We start from the raw sequence: 15,367 nt of genomic DNA, 5'->3' as shown, positions 1-15,367 counted from the left end.
TTTGGGGCAGAGCGGAGAACGTGTGGGTAAATCTATAGAGATCGCTAGCCCCCAGAGTTCTGCTCTGGCCCAGGGGTGCAGGTCCTGCCAACCTGTCTGTACACCCCACTTGATTAGACTCGAATACCCACTCCCTCGACCTCTGGACACCACAATGCACGCACATTCGCTGCCTTTGTGGAAGCAGTGCCCCCAGTTCACTAGCTTCACCTCAGTTCAATACTCTCCTTAGCACACAGCACGTAGTCGTGTCTATAGTAAAATAGACATCTATCTGACAAAGCTTCAGATAAAGAGTCAAATAGAATCTAGGATGAGAATCAGAAACATGGCTACAGCTAAAAGAAAAATATAACATGCCATTTGAGCCCTGTACTTATTAACAAGAGCCTTTCCTGTCTAATAAGGCATTTCGCACCCAAAGGTCTGTCTGTCCAGCTCTTGGTCCAGCATGAGACGTTCACCCTGGCAGTATCACCCCCATAATGGATCCCATCTCGTATCCCTCTTTCTCCTATTTTACAATTCCAGACTTTTTGTCTTGTTTCATAACCAGAGTGTTCCAGGAACTTCAGTTCACTCATCATTGTGCCCCTAGTCCTGGTCTTTTTCTTGGGCTTCTTTGTAAAGCCTGCACCTTGTCTAGGCTGTCAACACTCGGCTGGGCCGGGCTGAGAGATGTCAACTGTTCTCACTCTGGACCGAGTTAGCTCAGAGAACCACCCTGCCCCCGGTGACCAGTTTCCCCTCCAGCAGCTTTGGAACGCGCCATTCTACATGTTACACAACTCTTCAGATATTTTCCATATGTACATCTCGCAACAACCAGCGAGTTCTTAGCTTTCGGCAGACACCACATGGCCCCCTTTGGGGAAATAGCGTGACGATGGCCATTGCAGGGAAAACGTACCCGTCTGGGCATGTCTAGGCAAGCGCCTGGGTATAGACTCGTAACCGTGCGCCCCTGGCTATTACCAGCTTGGGATGCCTGGGTCACAGCTACACACTATGACAGTCACACGTGCAGCATGGTTCAATCATAAGTAAGCGCCGAATCAAACAGACCTGGCCTAAGTGTCAGCTCACATGGAATCTGAACGCGCTTCTAGCAACCGTGACTAAGAGGCGAGTGCCATAAAAGATTAACCAAGATTTTCAAAAGAGCTTTACGATTTTGGGGGCCTCCATTTTTGGGTGAAACACCTGAAAGGGGCCTGCTTTTCAGAAAAGCCCCACTTCTTTACAGCGTCTCAAGCTGGGCTCCCTAAAATTGAGGCCCCCATAAACCACTAGGCGCTTTTGAAAACCTTGGCCTAAAATGCTCAGTCCAGTGGACACATCAGAGGGGGAATGGAGACTTAGGTCGCTGTGATTATTTAATCAAAGTGACTGGTTTCCCCTTCATCTTTCCTGGTTGTTATTGGAGGAGGTTCTTTTTGAATGAAAGGAGACACGGTGTGAATTAATGTTAGTAAAAGGAGAAGGAATAACGGACCTAAAGCACGATGTTTGTCATTATTCACAACACTCACCAGTGGGCCCCACCAATCAACTCCTTCCCCTCCCGCCTGCCGGCGGGCACCACTGATAAGCTCCTCCCACTCCCCATACCTCCCACCTGCCAGTGATCAGCTGTTCAGAGGTGTGCAGGAAGTGCTGGGGGGAAGGAGGGTAGAAGGAGGTGGAGCGAGGGTGGGGCGCACTTGAGGGAGGGTGCGGAATGGGGCACGAAGAGGCGGGTGGGGGTGGAGCAGGGGCAGGGCGGAGGTCTTGGTGGAAAGGGTGGAGTGGGAGTGGGGTCTGGGGTGGAGCAGGGGTCGAGCACGCCTGGGGAAACCAGAAAGTTCGCCCCTCTGTGTAGAGCATTCAGGGCTTGCTCTCCCAGCCGTATCAGCCCACAAGGCTTCCAGTTTATGTGACCACCGGGAATCAGACTGAGGCTACCACACTTATGTTTCCCAGGCCACTGGTAACAACTTGCACTCCCTACCGGCCTAGGCTTCATTTCAATTGGTGGCCGAGAGGTGAAAGGCTCTCTAGCCCTTTAAAAAGCCCCTGAGCAATCCAGGCTGCTTTTGAATTTTAACTCATGTTTTGAGGAATAATATGGGATATCTGTCTCCATCCCATGTGGAAACAGTTTGCTGTTTATGGAACCCTAGCTTTCTATACACAGAGGAGTGTGATTATTTCATGAAGTGATTACAGTCCCTTTCAAAAATCTGAAAAAACTGTCAAGAGGGACTATATTTCTGATAAAATGTGAAAGGCAAAAAGATCCTTCGCCCTTGGGACCATTGGCATTACGTCCTGCTGTCACACATACCCGCTGGTGACTTGGAATATAAAGAGCAGGAAAGCGTCATGAAATAGCCTGGGTTATGTTATGTTCATGGCAAACAAACAGAGACGTTAGATCAAAACATAAAATACTCTTTCTGGAATGTTGCAATGTAACATGACTTCATGTCTTAAAATCCAGAACCTTAACACACAAGAACCAAAAACAGGGAGAGACAAAGCAGGCCTCTCCCTAAAGGTGGAGGGGCAATCCCTCCTTGCTGTAGGCTGGCTCTTTGCAGACTGACTGATGAATGACCCACATCACGAGCTTCCCTACGGAGCCCCTTAGCCTGCAAGCAGGTCCAGGAACCCTCCTGAGAATTTAAAGTGATCTCTCATAATTTTAACAGCTTTCAATTCATCACCAGTCTCTGGGCTAAAAAGCCCATTCCCAAGTTTCAGAGATAATGGTCATGGACCAAATCCCAAGGGTTTTACATGGGGCCCAGCCATGTGCCCTAGGTCCATGCTCAGAGGGGATTGTCCATGTGTGGGTATCCCCCCATCTCCTGCAGAAATGTGTGTGTTGGGGGAGAGGGTTCAGCTGCCTCTGCAGCACCATCCCTCCCCTTTCCAGAGCCCCACACAGGGAGTGAGTTCTTGACAGGTGGGATCCATGCAAGGGGAGGGGACTGGGGATGCTGTGGGCATGGTAGGGATGGGATGCCCAGAATGGACAGTGCCTGGCTTCTCCGCCTGGAAAGCCTGCAGCGCTAACTGAGCTCAAACCTCCTAGCGGAGAGGCGCGTGGCAGAAAGGGGAAGAAATCTCTCCGGCTGAGCAAAGAAGAAAAGAGACGTGTTTTCATCTTGGCTTGTTTCACTCACTGGATCGGAAAACACCAGTGTCAATTTTGCTGTCAGCCCGGCCTGTTCTTTATCTTTCTGTCTTCCAGCAAGTTCTATTAACTGCTCATCAGGGGCCTGATCCTGCCACAAGCTGAGCACCTCCATTGGCTTGAATGGAAGGCAAGGGTGCTCATCCCCTGCCAGGATCGGGCCCATGTCTCCCTGACTTGTTACACTGCTGTACCTAATCCTGTTTCCTGCTTACACAGGTTGTCACACAGACACAGAACAGAAAGGAGAAGGCATTCGGGGTCAGACAAAGCATGAGTTACTGACACTCCAGCCCCACCGAACGAGGCTTGTTGCTTAGCCCGAGAAGGGATGTGTCGGGTGGAACAGTTGCATATGTTGCAGAGGCACAGTTTCCTTTCCTACCTATCGCCCCCCCGCCTTGCAATCTGTCTCGAGCCCATTGTGAGGTGTGGGGAACTCACTGGATTTAATATGGCGGGTCGGCCTCCTTTCCTGCAGGAGCTGCTTCGCTGGATCTTCATCACCCATCCAGTATGTTTGTTGAAGGATGATTTTCCTGTTTCCTCTTCCTGAATCTCTTGCCAGGCCAGCTTTTTCCAACCCTTTTTTCTCCCTGCGTTTTACTGAGTTATTCTGGGGAATGTAAATTGTTTTGGGCAAGCTGGAAAATCTGACACCCGTTGAGATCCTTCCCATACACAGCAGGTCAGGAGAAAGGAGGAGAAACCTTGGCAAGCATCTTGCAACCTGTCCAGCCAGAGAGCTACTGCATCCCCTCTTTCATTCTTCAGTCTCTTCTCCCTCTCAGGGTTCTTCTCTTTCACACTTACAACACGGGACTCAGAGAGAAGGAAATCTGTGCTTCCCCGAATCTCCCAGGCTTCTGGAGTGACCTTGGATTTATTACTTAATCATGCCATGCCTCAGTTTCCCCATCTGCAAAATGGGGATTCTACCACCTTCCAACTCTTGTCCAGATGTTGGCGTTTGTAAAGCACTGAGCTCCTTGCACAGAAGGTGCTATAGGGAAGGCACATTGCTGTTATGTACCATAGTCATCTGGTGCAAGACACAGGCCTAGGTAGTTCCCACATAGGCCAGTTTGAGGGTGACTCTGCTAGTTCTCTCCTTTCTGTATTTTTACTTTTTTAAAAAAATTAACTTTTCCCCCTAAGCTTGAAACAAAACAACAACCCCAAACTCCATGTGTCAGAAGATGGGAAAAAACAAACTCCAAAGTCACGAAGACCAGGGGGAAAAAATCCCAACTTCACTGCAATTTTACTGTGTATAGCATGTTTCCTAATCTGAATTAAACACCACAGTTGCAGCAGATGAATAATCCATAACAGCTGAGAGGGAGAGAATGTCAGAGTTAAAGACAAAGGAGCAAATGTTTATTTTCACGTGAGATTTTAACTCAGACTGGGGGTCAGTTAGCTGGACAGATGCAGGAAGGCCATTCTTAATAGCAGGAGCTGCAGAGAAGACTCTTGGTTCCATAGTGGATTGTGGGAAGAGACCACGAAGGGCTCAGTGGAGTCACCCAGTATTATGTTCATGGCCTACACACAGTTAGAAACAAAATATAAAAAAAACTCTTCCTGGAATGGGGTAACACTACTTTATATCTTAGAATCCAGAACCCTAATACACACCAGTCAAAACCAGAGAGAAACAAAGCAGGCTGCTCCCTAAGGCAGTGAGAGGCCCAACTCCCCCCATCTTGTATCAGACTGGCTCTTTTTACAGACTGACTGCTGAGGACCCAGTTTGCAGGCTTCCATCAGTGCTCCCAACCCTGCAAGGACTAGGAAAATCCTTAGAATTTAAAGTGATAGCTTGTAATTTTAACACACAGTTTTTAGTACACTGCACATAGGAAATGGCTGTTAGTCCTAGCTAGGCAATATTGTGTACCACAGAAGAGTGGGGAGATGCTGGGTCTGCAACATACTCCAATACCTTCAACAGCGTGATGAGCAGCAGGCAAAATGTCCTCTGCCTGACGCTCCCCATGATTGGTTTACTCTGTGAAGAACGAGGTTCCAGCTCAGGATTGGCTGAGAGCAATTCAAAATGTAAAAAATCGTAAAGGAAGAGCTTCCCCACAAAAATCCCCCTAACCCCATCTCCAGTCCAACCCATCCTTCACACTCATTTCTGCCCCCAGGCCTGCAAGACACGGGAGCTGACTAGTGGTGAGCCATAACTAATGCTCGCTGCGTAAGGTAGGCTTGTTTGACTGTTACCTTGTCCTCCACTACTTATTATTTATTTGCATTACTGTAGTGCCTAGGAGCCCTCGTCACAGACCAGGACCCCGCTGTGCTAGGGGCTGTACAAACACAGAACAAAAAGATAGTTCCTACCCCAAGGTGCTTGCAATCTACAGACAAATGGCAACACATGGTGGAGTACAAGGAAACAATGAGACAATACTGATCAGCATGATAGGAAATAGTCTCAGCACATCAGAATCTTTCCCTCTGCCGCCCCCTCCCACCCCCCACATTATCTTGTCCTCTACCTTTCCCCTACTTCTGTTACCTTGTACTTCAATTCTTCCCTCCATTGGATTATTTCATTCACCTGTTGGGTACTATTGTAATCTAGACTGTAAAATCTTTGGGGGCTGGCCTGTCTGTTTAATAAGTGTCCATACAGTGCCTAGCATGGTGGAGCCCACCTTGGGCGCTAAGCACATCATTTTCATGCCAGCTCGGCTGGAGATGTAAGCCGCTGAGTGAGGCTTGCAGAAGCTGGAGTCCTGGAATCCCCATGCCAGAGGCTGGAGGGATAAGGCAGTGCACAGGCAACCTGCGCAGATTGCTACGGACCCAGAAGAGGTTCCTCACTTAGATGGGGATGGAGAGCGACCCCGAGTGTTAATCCCACCTGTGGGTGGCCTGACATCCATATCCAAGGAAGTTAGACATACTGGATGAGATTTTCCAAAGCACTCAGCATTCGTCTAAACTCTGCTCCCAACTCCCATTGACTTGAACGGGAGCAGAGCTAGGCCAGTGCTTAGTGCTTTCCAGTAGCGTACACAGGTGCAGCGCCATTGAAATTAACGGGTTTCCTCTGCTTATCCGAGGGGGAAAACCATAGAGTCCAAGGCCAGAGGGGACCTCTGGGATCATCGAGTCTGACTTTCTATTCAGCCCTATGCTTGATAAAATGATGCTGGCTATCTTGTGTTTGCCAGAAATAAAGAGCAGAAAGAAAGTTGAGTGCTAGCTACTGTTGGAGAGGAAAGGAGGAGTTAGCCGGGTGTTTCTCATCATACAAAGGCATCTTCCAGCGAAATTAAGGGAGACAAATGAAGAAATCGGCCACAAAGTCAAGAGGAAATAAATGTAAGCTGCTGGGCTCGGTGTGTCTGTTGGGCTTGGTGTGACTGTTGCTGAGTGTGTGTTTTTCAACAACGTGTATCTATGTTCGTGTGTGTGTGTGTGTGCCTGTGTGTGTGCGTGCATGTTGGACCATATGTGTATTTGGAAATGAGAGCAGAGAGAAAGACAGGGCATGGGGCATGTGACAATGAGCGTGGGTGTGCACACATACACACGTGTGTATTCAAGCATGTGTTCTTGCACGAGTGTGTGCTTACGTAGGGACGAGTGCAGCTGTGTACATGTGGAAGCATGTGTGAAGGTGCAGGAGACCTAAGCATCTAACATGCCACTGTTAAGCTTTTGATTTTCCCAGAACAGAAAATCACAGGTTCCCATATATGGAAGAGCAGTGAGAGAGGAGCAGTGAATCATGGCAGAGAAAAAGCTGCAGGTCGCTGTTCTCAGAGACTCCGGGTCCAGCAAGGAAGCTCTTCTAGGTTTCTGTGAAGTACATGGGCTTCCATCTCTGAGTATCCACAAGGTGCATCTCTGGCTTCCTCTGCCACAAGAAGGGGAACTAGGAGGCGTTGAATGATGAGGTGCGGGCCGGGGGGAGGAGAGGAGAGTCCCCTGGATCTTCTCTGGGATGAGTCCCTCCAGAGCAGTGATTCATGCTGGCTGCGGGGGGAGAGGTCAGCACAGGAGCCTGCATGGCTGCTGCCGCCCACGCTCTCCCTGTTTCGGGGATGAATCAAAGAATCCCAGGGCTGCCACCCTGGCACTGTATTTCAATGAAGAAACAGCACAGGACAAGCCCTGAGAAGGACCTGTCCTTATTCTTGGTATATTTGTGGTAATTGGCTGCATTCTGCACTGCCCTGCCCCTTCAGTGCCACGTACGTCTGTACAAAGTAGGGGTCTGATGTTACCCGACCTGGTGACTGCTCTCAGGGTTCCCAGGATGGTGACTCACCTTATTACCCCCTGCCTTCACTGTGAGGGAGTCTGGTTGTGGTAACTGGGTGTTAGGTCCCTAACACCACCAGCCTGTCAGCTACTCCAGCACTCTCCTCGGGGCTCTGTTAGTCCTGTCTTCACCTTGCTGGTTAACAAGAGGTGCACCCCAATCCCCAAGTCCCCTTGCACCTTCCCCTGTGAGATCCAACCCTTGACACTGGGTACTCACAGAAACCCCAGATCCTCTGCTCCCAGTTTTACCTTGGATCACTGCTCCTGGAAATCACACAGCACTTATAATAAAACAAAAGTAGGTTTATTTAAGAAAGAATGGAGAGGAAACTAGAAAGAAGAGAGAATGGTGGAAACAATTGGTTACAATTCCAAACAATATCATCAGACTTGAACCTGGGTCTACACTTGAGAATTATTCCCTTTCCTAGCTAATAAAGTAGGTCCCTTCCCCCAAAGTTCAGTCTGTTGCAGAGCTGGCTGGCTTTGCTGAAACCAGGCTCCAATCTTGCATGAGAACAACCCTGTTCCCCAAGATGTCTCCTTAGTGAAAGGATACCGAGTGCTTTTCCTCACCCTCTGTTATTATTCTGAAACAGCCTTTTGTACTCACTCATAGGCAGGGTGATTCCTTGTCTGTTGGAATATTCCTTTTTTATCTCCAAGCGGTTTCGATGGTTTGTAGTTGTCTCTGATGGGTTTCCATCAAAAATCTTGGGATGGTACAAGGCTAGATAACTGAACATTGCATTACAGCACCAGCTGACCAGGGCAGGGTGACAACTCCTGCCTGCTTGAATAGGCCATCGTTGAGATATATTCCCCCTCGGCCTCCTTCCCCATGACTAACTTTTACTCCAAATCCATAAAACAGGCTTTCAATACAAATACATTATTCCTTAAATATTACCCATACATGCCTCTCAGAATGATTATGAATCCTGCCAAGTTACATGCCTTCAGTAGATACCTTATATGTTACTCTGAACAGATAAATATCCTGTAAGACGTGTGTTAGGTGTAGTGAGTTTGTCAGGCCTAAGGTGAGAGTTGTTTGCAAAAGAACAAGGGACCCTTTGCCTAGGAGCCTCTGCATCATGGAGCCTTCAACACCCATTTTGCAGAGGTAAATGACGACCCAAAGTGCAAGGCAATGGAGAATCAGGCCAGTGTGCTTTCTGACCCTCTTTCCCCCCGATAGAATTCTTTCCCCAGAGAGATCTGATTGGCAGACTCAGCTGGTGCTTCTAAGTCCAAATGAAACCCTTCCCTCTCTCCTGGAGGATGCTGTTTGCCCACTCTGTTGTAGGTGGCACTCTATATGTTCATAAATACATATGCTAAATCTCACCTAGCATGCTGAGACGCACCGGCAGGAGAGGTACTTGCTGTAGGAACGTAAGCCATAGCCAGGAGTGGAGGAATTTAGAAACCAGCACTTTGCAGTTCACAGCGAGTCTCAAGGAAGGTTTGTGGTGAGGCTGTCAATGAAATGCCTGATCCAAAGTCCACTGAAGTCTATAGGCAGCTTTCCAGGGAGTTCAATGGGCTTTAGAGCAGTGCTTCACGGGTATTTGGGGGTAGACTGTGGGTGCAGCTGAGCAGGGTAAACCTGCACATCACTGTTGGGGTAGGTCAAATGATCCATCAGGAATCGGCAGCCCAAGATTTGGGGTTTGCCGGGGACGAGGCTTTAGAGCTCACCTGCCCCACCGCCAGTGGGCAGGTCTTTTTCCACACTGTTCTTTATGCATGAAATGCCTTCTGCACTCCGCTCTGCCAGCCCCTGTCATCTCATCCTTCAATCCCTCCCTAAAACAGTTATTCCGATACCTGCAAGACGTGAGGCAATAATAATACTTACAACCAACGTGAGCCGAGGCACCATGGTGTACCCATCCTCCTTACGTGAGCGAGCACATGACCTGACCACTACAGCATGTCTCTCACCCCTCAGGCCCTCTCTGCTGTTTGCTCTTCTCTCAGCCCATCAGGGCTAAAACTCACACAGGGAAGGGACCAGGGGTGAAATCCTGGCTCCACTGAAGTCACTAGCAAAACTCCCATTGACTTCAGTGGAGTCAGGATTTCACCCCTTGCTCTGTAAAGCACTTTTGGAAGAAAACCGTAAAGGGTTCACCACCAGCAGTCAGCATATACGACTCTGCATATATTCACATCTGCATATATCTGAACAAGAGAAACAAGACATGCAAGGAAGTAAACTTAAGAATCAGAGGCAAGATCAGTAAAGAGAAGAAATCCACGGTCAGATTTCCCACAGTTTATACAAACACCCCCACCCCCCTTTGGGCAGTAATTTCATGTGCTAGTCACTGACATTCTCACTGAAAGAGACACTGTGTATAAATTTAACCTTCAGAAACATGGCATGAGTTTGACCGTATGGCACATATTAGCATTTCTTTCCCAAGCTTTTCTGCTCCTCTGCACAGCTGTCTGGGAAGCCACATGCATTGCTTTGGGGGAAAGAGACAGAGAGAAATGTGCATCGCCAGTGCCATTCGAGGGCGATGAAATGTGTTTGTGAGAACCGTTAGGATGTGGAAATAACATACATGGCAGCACAGTGCCCTGGTTTATGTGGAATGCACTGGACTCAGCACAGGGCCTGAGCCCGAATGCTTAACCAACTGGAATGCCTCATGCAGAAGGCTCAGAGGGTGGACAGGGCCGATTCTGCACACTGTATATTTCCTGTTGAGGTGCCAGGCCTGATTTGCACCTTTTGCAGTCATTTATACATAGACAAGATGGGTTAAAGAAACCAGCACACACCTGTTCTGATTGGGTAGCCCTGTACACCCACTGTGCACAAATAACTGAGCAAGGCAGTGGAGAACCAGGTTGACAGAGGGCTAGTCTTCAGTGAAAGCAAGGGCCCATTGGAATACGACCTTGAGGAGTCATATTAATGGACAGTGCTTTGCAGGCCGTGCAGATAGGGACAGGCTGAAATCAACATCAGTTCAGCTGGTCAGCATTACACCTGTGTGTGCTCGCAGCAGGGCATCCCCCTTCCCAGCTGAAACCATCATAAACATTCCGATTTGTGTGTTTAACGCCACGCTAGTTATTCTGACCCCCACACATTCAAACGTCATCTCATTTTCAGCGGAGGGGGCTGTGACATTATTGATATAAATTGGGACCATATAGAACATGGGTTGCAACCAAGGTCCTGTAGTGGCACCAAATCTTAGGTAAAGGGGGTCGTATAAGGTGTCTAAGACCAGGTTATGGGTTGCTGGTTATGATTATGCTGTCTGTGTGCATGTATCACTTTTAGTTGAAGTTATGTATATTGGCTCTATACTGTCTTTATTTCAAGTTGGTGATGTGCTTCTGAGTGATATCCCAGACAAGCTGGTGTTAGCTCTGCTTAGCCTGCTTGATGGCCCATTAAGGACCATCAGCTACACAATTGACCCAGGGAGAGAAGGCAGACACGCCTTGTGACTCAGCAAGGTATGCAGAGACTTGTCCATGTGACTGCAGACTCCATTTTGCTGGGATTTTCCACAGTAAGAACAAAGAGATTCTTACACCTGGAAAAGCCTATATAAGGCTGATGCATCATTTCCATCTTGTCTTCAATCCTGCTTCTTACCTCTGGAGGGACTTTGCTACAAACTGAAGCTCTACACAAGGGACTGAGGACCCATCCCAGCGGGGGATATTCCAGAGACTTGTTTTGAACCTGCAGTTTATGCCATCACTGCTGCAAGCCTGAACTAAGAACTTTGCCATTGCTGTATGTAATTGATTCCATTTAACCAATTCTACCTCTCATCCCTACCTTTTTCCGTTTATGAATAAACCTTTAGATTTTAGATTCTAAAGTATTGGCAACAGTGTGATTTGTGGGTAAGATCTGATGTGTATATTGACCTGGGTCTGGGGCTTGGTCCTTCGGGATCGAGAGAACCTTTTTCTTTTATTGGGGTGTTGGTTTTCATAACCATTCATCCCCAGGACGAGTGCACTGGTGGTGATACTGGGAGACTGGAGTGTCTAAGGAAATTGCTTGTGTGACTTGTGGTTAGCCAGTGGGGTGAGACCGAAGTCCTTTTTGTCTGGCTGGTTTGGTTTGCCTTAGAGGTGGAAAAAACCCAGCCTAGGGCTGTGACTGCCCTGTTTGAGCCATTGGTCCTGAATTGGCACTCTCAGTTGGGTCCCGCCAGAACCGCCCCGTCACAGGGGCTGTGCCCATAGCAGGTGTCTCTATCTCAGTTCGTCGGTGTTTGGTTTCATAGGTTCTGAAGAGGGTCAAGTGATTTGCAGAAGCCTGATGCAGAGTAAAAGCGCTTGGATTTAAGTCCCCTAATTCTCTGTGGTTTCATAGCGCTCTTCGTTCGAAGCTCGCAGAATGCTTTGCAGATACTGATGAACTAAGCCTGGGGGGCAGGAGGGGAGGTTGTTGTATTATTGTAACTGAAACACAAGGGGGGTGAGGCCCATGGCTACAAACTGGCTGCTGAGAGGCAGCGTCTGTATTTAGTCGGAGTGACCTGCTGTTTAGGGGCACTGAGGGCCAGCAGTCACAGGGGAATAGCTCACAACTCCTGAGCAAGTCAGTGACACCGGTGGGTGCTCAGCACCTCTAAAAGACAGGGCACTCGTGTAGATACCTACATATGGCTTTTGGTGCCCTGCGCTGCCTCTCCACCCCAGCAGACCCCAGCGTAACTCCTTGCTCTTCCCCACCCACCCCGGGCTCAGTTCTGGGGCAGGAGAAACAGCCCTTTGAGTGTCTGTGGAGCAGGCTTTGCTGCCCCTTGGAATAGCACATCCCCAGCTTTGGATTTGAGCAGCCAGTAGGTGGGACAAAGAAGAACAAGGGGCCTAACCACTCATCAGCATCAGCCCCCTGCTCCCCACCCGCACCCCATCTCTATTTGACCTGGCATGCACAAAATGGCTGAGAAATCATCCTGGGACCTAACCTCCCTGCCCCACTGGGACATGGCTGGACATAGGAAGATCTCGTCAGCCATGTTGTGGGTCAGAGACCAAGAGAGGTTGGGAATCCGTGCCCGGAATCACAAGGTATTGATCATACCTGAGACCTTGAAATCTGGGGCTTGCTTGAATTGAGACAGCTGTGCGTCTTCTCCACAGGGCGGATGGCTCTCTGTGACGGATCTTCTCCATCGGGGAGCTGGATGGGGAGACATTTACAAAGACAGTGAAAATTCACTCGGTTCTTCCCCCACTCCTGGCTGCACTCATGTTCATCTGGTGCCAGACTCCTATTGTCTTTCCCTGTTATCTGACCTTTCTGCTGTGATGCAAACGCCTTTGTTCCTGATGTCGAGCTGAGCCTTGTAACATATTTTTATGTTTGAATCACAAAGTAACAGACGACTCAGGCACCGTGAAGGAATTTTTTATTTTGAATTCACAAAGGCTAATCACCATATATCCCTGTCCATCTCATACCTACCTTAGGTACTTATATGGCCCCATCTATCTAAGCACATCACAATCTTCAATGTATTGTTGCCTCTTATGACACAAGTGCTTAGCCAAAATTGGGGCTGTTTCTGGAAGGAGGAGATGTTGATGCTGGAGTCAGGTATTTCTTTGATGCAGTCCTGTTTATTTACAAAGACTGTATGAAGTCCTGTTTCCCTGAACGCACCAGGAATCAAACAGCAGGAGACAGTTCCTTTGCTCACAGTTCTAAGCCGCTTTTCCAGCCAGACCTTTTCCCAAAAAACTCACTCTCTTCACTTTTCCTCAGGGTCATGCTAGCAGTTCTTCTGTGGTTGTGCCTGGTGCTTCCTTCCTACTTCTCAGATGTTTCTGGCTCCATCTTCACACACACACAAAAATCCATCAGACAACACCTGGCAAAACCCCTCTGCCACATGTACTCCTGGGGGAAGTCTGCGCCACTGCATATGTGCAGAATTCATGTCCCCCGCAGATTTCTTTGCTTCCCCACAGAAAAATAACTTTCTGACAGGGAGGCAAAGGGAAGCTGCAAGAGCAGTCATGTACCACTCCTTATCTGTGCAGGTACATCATTTCAGGCACCTGGAGCAGCTGGTGGAGAGGTAAATCACCGCAGGGCTGGGGACACCCCAGCCAGCGGCTGGTACCCAGAGCCTGGATCAGCTGCTAGACCCATCTGGGCTAGAGGCAGGAGGGGATGGGACTTCCTCTTCCCCTGCCAGGAGTGGCTGGGGCTGCCAGACCCACCCCCACAAACCTCCCCCAGCAGCAGGAAGCTCATGCCAACATTGCTCCTCAGCTGTGGGGGGAGGGGTCACTGTACTGGGAGCTGCTCCCCCATCTGCCCAACCCCCGAGCATCCCGACCTCCCATACCCAGGCACCCCCGCCAAGCCTCACCCCGTACAGCAAGAACCCACCTAGCCCTCCATACCCAAACCCCACTCCATTGAACCCGAACTCCTGCATCTGGAGCCTCCTGCACCCAGATTCCCTGCCTCCAGACCCCCACCCTTGCACCCAGACCACCCTCCACTGTACTCAACCCCCCAGCTTGATGAGCCCCACCCCCTGCACCACCCTGAGCCCCCACATTCAGACCCCCATGCCACTGACCCCCAGCTAGCTGCACCTAGACCCCCACTGCACCAAGCTCCACTCCCCCAGCACCCAGACCCCCCTGCTGAGGCCCCCATACCCAGACCCCCCTGCTGAGACCCCCACACCCAGACCCCTCCGCTGAGACCCAACCACCTTCTCCTGGAAGCCCCTGCAGAGTCCCACTGCCCCTGCACCTGTAACCTCCCCCCCAACAAGCCTCTGCATCGAGATTCCCTCACACCTAGACCCCGCCCCACTGAGCTGCCTGCGCCCAGATTGTCTCACACAGAATCCTCTCACCCCACGCCTGGATCCCTCCCACACTGAGCCCATTCACACTTGGGATCCTGCCTGCTTGAGCCTGCCAGCCCCACTCCTGGTGCGCCTGGCGCAGAGAGGCAGGGCCCCAGGGTGTTTCTAGGGCAGGCCCAGGCCTTGTGCTGTGCCAGGGTCGGGTGCAGCCTCATCACTGAGTCCATGTCCCGGTGGAGGGGTGGGGAGGCTGCAGGGTGATCTCTCACCTTTGTGCAGCCAGTGGCCTGTGCTCTCCGCTGCCATGCTGGAGCCGCTGCATTTATTTACTGACAAATAAAACTTCCAGAATATTGCAGAATTTTAAAATAGCGTGCACATAATTTGTAATGTTTTGGCAGAGAACGGCCTCAGGAGTACACACAGCTCCGTTTCTGACCAGCCCAGCGTGGCCTGTGTTTTGGGTGGTGGCTCCTATTGTTTGAGCTGTCTAGTTCCATAAAGGAACTTGATTGAATGACAGGTGACCGTTACCACCCACCAGCTTCAACCCAACCCCAAGCGTAACAGGATTTATCCTCACCACACCCCTGTGAAGTAGGGAACCGCTAACGCTCCCATTTCACTGCCCAGAGACTGAGGCCCAAGCTCACACAGGGAATCGTCTCTGGAGCAGGGACTTGAACCAATATCTCACAAGTCCTAGGTTAGTGCCTGTGATGGGGGTACTCCACTCACTGCAGGGATGGCACCTCCTCCTGCTCACAGCTCATGAGCGCAATGCCTCTTTCTGCAGTTGCATGCTCTCTCTCTGCCTCTCTCTTTCTGGGTCTGCAGCTCCACGAATGGCTGCTGCCTCTTGGTGACTTGGCCAGGATACCAAATGGTTTTCCTTTCTGGGGCTGGAAAGCCTCTTCCCACAAACAGGCTCAGGCAGTCTTCCCATGCACTGCCTCATAGTGCTGCTCCCTCAGCAGCTGGCAGGGGAACCTGGGAGCTCCGGGTTCTGGCTCAGGGACCCTCTAGCCAGCAGTCAAGGTCTGTTCCCTCTTAAAGCTCA

Source organism: Mauremys mutica, chromosome 2 (genome assembly GCF_020497125.1).
Source record: "Mauremys mutica isolate MM-2020 ecotype Southern chromosome 2, ASM2049712v1, whole genome shotgun sequence".
NCBI lineage: Eukaryota > Metazoa > Chordata > Testudines > Geoemydidae > Mauremys > Mauremys mutica.
This window is presented reverse-complemented; position numbering follows the sequence as displayed.